General features: G+C 40.0%; 2 protein-coding genes across 2 annotated transcripts in view; one reads left to right on the top strand and one right to left on the bottom strand.

Annotated features, from left to right (window-relative positions):
- Positions 1-4,718, bottom strand: part of LOC142340611 (poly(A) RNA polymerase GLD2-like) — a 303,984-nt gene extending 299,266 nt beyond the window's left edge. The window contains exon 1 of the mRNA XM_075391299.1: positions 4,703-4,718. The gene's annotated coding sequence lies outside the window, so the exon portion shown is untranslated. The remainder of the gene's footprint in view (positions 1-4,702) is intronic.
- The window catches only part of LOC142340612 (uncharacterized), a 355,986-nt gene that overhangs the window by 277,016 nt on the left and 73,563 nt on the right, over positions 1-5,407 (top strand). The window lies entirely within an intron of this gene.

Genomic DNA, 5,407 nt, shown 5'->3' on the forward strand with positions numbered 1-5,407 from the left:
TCATAGTGAAATCTTGTTATTAGGAGTAGGATTGCAAATTCATACATTGCCATCGCAAGGGGAGCGCCTTGTGTTGTACCTTCCTAAGAGATAATGGTCGACTTACCGATGTAGAGATGAGACGGGTGGATATAGGAATTCTGTAAGGCAATATGCAAAGATGGTATGGGGCTTTCACGTTCTCCAATGCTGTTCGCCTATTGAGGAGATTAAATGCTTTTTTGGCATCAATTAGTAGAGTTGTTTCGTTTTCGGGATCCTAAAAACTGTGGCGAAACAAATGCATGTTCTGGCATGTTCTGTGCCGCATTTCTCGCCCAGGCACAGCTGCATGTTTCCAACGAGGGATGTTAGATCTTGCCTGATGCAGTCGACAATTATGCGTCCGGTGATGCGACGCATTACTTCATCAATACCAATAGCTCTCACACCTGGACATTTAACCAGAGCCACTAGTTGACAACCATTGTATGCAATCAAATCATCCGGTGGTATTATGGACGTGGACAACCTCTTAGCAAATTTGGCAACAAGCTTGCAGAAATTCATGAGACTTGAAGGCCCGGCAGTGCCATGAGTATTCAATGCATGGTCTCGGACCAGCCTGGCACTAATTTTGTCGAAAAAACTGGGGTAGGAGGGAAGCGTGCGTGGATGTTCGCTCTGAATGCAGTTGGGCTCCAGGGGTTGCCCTTCAAGATGTTTGTCGCGTAAAATGTCGCAGAACGGTCTACCGTCTATGAGATTGTTAGGTGCGCACACGCCGCCTTTATGCCCTTCCAAAAGAACGCGAATAGCATTACTGATCTTACCACAAGACATGAAATCGTTAAACATCTTGAGGTCAGAATGCGCAGTTCTGAGAAGTTGCAGCTCTGCCATGCACGCAGTCTACACTTGATGGTCTTATTGTTTAGTCCATTGTCCGTGTTCTTTGGTCTGCTGAGGGTTAGGTGCGGGAGTATCATACAGAGGGTCAGAGATATATCGGATCTATCCGTGTTTACGGCAATCGTGGAGAGGACACTGTGAAGGGCTTCGCGAACTGTTCACCTGTCTTGTTTTTACTGAGCGCGAAGAACGAGGGCTTTCATGTGACAACCTCGCGTTGTATTTTGCGCACTGTTGTCGCGTGATGAGGCTGAAAGTTTTCCAAAAAATTATACGAATGTGTGGCGACGGAGCGTTTGGGGCCATACGATGTTGCAGGACTTATTCGTGCAGTTTCGGGATCCGTCAAAGCATTGTGTGGTGCCGGTGTTACGATTGCTATTTCGGTGGCTGCGGTGACCTCAGAGCAGCTTTTGCAGCTGAAGTTTTATGTCCATTCATTTGCTGCGGCTAGACCACTGCATTTCATGTAAAAATGTTTGTAAAACGTAAGACACCAGACGCCTCCCCTACCTAGGGGAACCTTGCAGCGTGGACAATGGTTTTGATCAGCCATCAGGCTGCGGGCTAGGTGTGGAGAAGGCTACACTGAGGGGGACTAGATAAGTTCATTACAAGAGCGTAATAACAGCAACGATATTTAAAGTATTTAATCATGTTGAACAGAATAATAGTGAAAGCAGAAGTGCACGGTGTCTTTACAAAACAGATCAGGTTCAAGAACAATTCTAAATGAGGGTGAAAAAATAAACAACTTTAAGGCACAAGAATCCATATAATTATACAAAGCGTAGTTAAAGGCACTGAGTTTCTTATTTATGAGGCGATTACAGCTGGTGGGTATAACTTTGGGAACAATCCAACTATTTGGGCTAAATATAACAATAATGAGCTGAAAGAGGAATTTCTAATGCTCTATGAAAGTTCCAATACTACTACGGTGATAATTGAAGCCAGCAATTACTACAACAGTTATTTACTACAACAATTACTACAACAGTTTGTACTTGACATCCCATCGTTGGGACATAAACACCCTGTGGGAGACAAATTTAATGAGGTCCACTTCCTTGCAGACGTAGACTAACTTGAAAGTGAGTTACGCGAGAATAACACTGAGGGTGAGAAGCTTTCTGAAATTGAGGCGTCCGCAAAAGGGTATGCAAAAAATATACGAGAAACCCCAATGAATAGAGGGGTCAAAAAAGTGCATGATCACCCAAAAAGACAATGATTTGCCGGCGGTACCATTTGAAAAAGCTTGCGGTTCCTGTGTGATGAAGAAGTCAACGTATAGTGAAAAACTTGATGAGGTACTGAACTCAAATCGATCTCAAAAAATCAATGGGCCAAAAGACGATATTGTGATCAAAAATGAAAAACAGATCAATAACAGCCTGCAACAGTTAATGAAGCAAGGGAAAATTAGTGACAAAATTTATCAAAGACTCAGGTCAACAGGTTCACAACCAGTGAGGCTTTATGGCCTGTCAAAGGTACAAAAAAAAGATACACCTCTCCGACCTGTTCTTTCGAAACCTGGTAGCAGCTACGAAAACATAAACAGATTTCTGACATCATTTTTCTGCAAACTACCAGGCGCAAACATTGAAAACAACACACAAGATGCTAGAAAAGCCTTAGAGTCTCTCACTCTTGAAGATGACGAGCAGATAGTAACTCATTACGTAAACCGGTTGGGGAGGCTATAGAAATTGCTATAACAGAACTCTAATTAAGCAACCTAGCTTCAGATATCCCAAGATCCGCCATGAAAAATTTGCTTATGCTTGCGGTGACGAATTTTCATTTCAAATGTAATGGGATTTGTTATGTATGATCAGACGGTGTGGCCATGGGTGCATCACTGGCTGTAATACTAGCAAATGTATTGATGAAATCGTTTGAGGCATCACTGCAAAAACCAGAGCTCCGTGAACATATTTCCAGATCCGACAAAAACTGGAAGTGCAAAGACTGTACACAGAGAGTGAATTTCCGAGGATGAAGAGTAGAATATGAGTCATGCAAAAACTGGTTTCATGCAAGATGCCAAAAGATATCGAATGAGGAATACACCAACATGCAAGATGTTGTTTGGATTTGTACTCATTGCAGCAACCAACAGACAGTGGGGCGATATGAGGAGATGAAATTGTTTAAACGGTATGTGGATGATATTATCTGCACTGTTCGTGGTGACCCGGACAAGTTTTTAAAATTTGCAAATTCATTGCACAACAACCTGCAATATACCTTAGAAAAAGTTAACGTGGAAGGGGACTTGGCTTTTCTTGACATTAACTTAAATGTGAGCAGCAAAAGTATTATCACCTGCCATTGGTATCAAAAGCCAACTGACACTGGAATAATACTGAATTTTTGCAGCTGTGCACCACTTCAGCATAAAAAAAATGTGATTCAAGGGATGTGGTTCATAGGGATTTTAATGCAACCTCAAATTGGTTGGCCTTCGATCAGGCTCTTGAAACAAAAACAAAACTCGCTGGACCGAAAATCGATATCCAGAGGAATGTTCTTCAAAAATAGTCAACCAGACTCAAGAAAAGATAATATATGGCGGTAAAGACCAATTGAGAACAACACCAAAAAAGTATCAAAAAAACAAACATAGATCTTATGATAAGACAACTATTTTTCTACAATACAGAGGCAACCTTACTCAAAACTTTGCAAGCAAATTGAAAAAACTGTGCGAATTGCAGGTGGTTTTACAACGCGGAAATTAGGATCATGCCCTCCGTACTGAAATCATCTTTCGGTAGAGACCTGAAAACCCACGTTGTATTTGAGATTAAATGTAATGGATGCCGATCCATCTATGTCGGGCAAACAAGCCGGCATGTTACCACAAGGGTAACAGAAAATCAAAAGAAGGATTAATATGTTGGTCAACATCTGGTTGAATGTCGTGGCGCCACGAATGACATTGTATGGAAAATTCTGGACGCCTGTCGGACAGTAGAAAAACTAACGATTATCGAAGCTATATACATCAGCAAGAAGAAGCCGGCACTAAACACACGCGATGAATATAGGGGAAATCTACGACGTTTGCAAAACCTCCGCAAGAGGGATACTTAAGTTTTGGGCAAATTCGGAATAACCCTAAAAAACAAGAAGATGGCCAAAATTGAAAAATGTGGAATAGGAAATTTGCCGAATAGGAAAAATCGAAAACTGCGGAATAGGAAAAGAATTGTTTTAAGTGTGGTCTCAGACGAATGTAAATACATATTCATTTTATCTTTTAACAATTTGTAAAACAGTTTTAACCTGACGAAGAACGTGAAGTTCGAAAACGTTTGTTTTAAAAATCGGAAGTAATTTTAATTTAACAAATCGGTTTCTTTCACAATACTACCACAGTGGTCAGCTTCTAATTTGGATATTGATTGATAACAACACAGAGATATAGCACGGAGATAGAGCAGGTGGATGGAAGAGGGTTGACATCAAAACTTCCCATTCACGGAGCTTGTTAACATTCAAAACACAAGAAATTGTTCTAAAAATGGAATCAGTTAGAATGGTAGGACCTGAAGTGATGAAGGAAGATGGTTGGCATCAAAACATCTCATTCACGGAGCCTGCTAACATTCAAAAACACAAGAAATTGTTCCAAAAATGAAATGAGTTAGAATGATACGACCTGATGTGATGAGTCGGGGTGGGAGATTGGTTCACTCGCCTACGGCTGGGGTGGCGAGGCTTGAAAAGGTGTAGGTTTGATTCAGCCCAGCGCGCATACGTATTTGAAAATAGAACGGAGGTAAATTTAATCGGGGGTTATTTAATAAGTTTATCACAACAATTTGAAATTGAATAATTCTGATAATATAACGATTTGCGTAAACCAAGGCAAAATTATCTTTAATTCTACGAAAAAAAATTGATGGAACATCAAATTTCAATAATTGCAATTATTGCAGTAATTGATTTTTACGTTTTGCCAATTAAGTTAATTGATTGCTTCTTCAAATAATATAACCATTTGCGTAAACCAATGCAAAATTATCTTTAAGTCTACGAAAAAAAATTGATGGAACATCAAATTTTATTGATCAATAATAGCAATTATTGCAGTAATTGATTTTTACGTTTTACCAATTAAATTAATTGATTGCTTCTTTTGTCTAGCCAATTAATTGCAATTAATTTTTCCAAATCCCTGATCTCATTTAAGTATAATTGAATGTAATTTACATTAAAAGTGATTTTCTGTTGCGGCCAGTTGGAAAAGGGCCCTCAGCGCTGATGGAAAAGATTCCAGGACCTCCTCTGAAGAATTCAATTCTTTCAAGAGGAATTCACGACAAGCTTCACGGGTTTGTAGTACGTTCTGTGAACGGACAAAGTCTTGTGAGAGATTTTTCATAGCCTAAATAGGAAACAATGAAAATTCTTGAGCTGTGAAAAAGGTAACTACGATCCGACTGCTACTGAATGATCAGGCACAGTTTTAATTTGCAAATTTTGCGGAAGTATGTATGCT

The sequence above is a fragment of the Convolutriloba macropyga genome, chromosome 6 (genome assembly GCF_964194025.1).
Source record: "Convolutriloba macropyga chromosome 6, txConMacr16.3, whole genome shotgun sequence".
Classification (NCBI taxonomy): Eukaryota; Metazoa; Xenacoelomorpha; order Acoela; family Convolutidae; genus Convolutriloba; species Convolutriloba macropyga.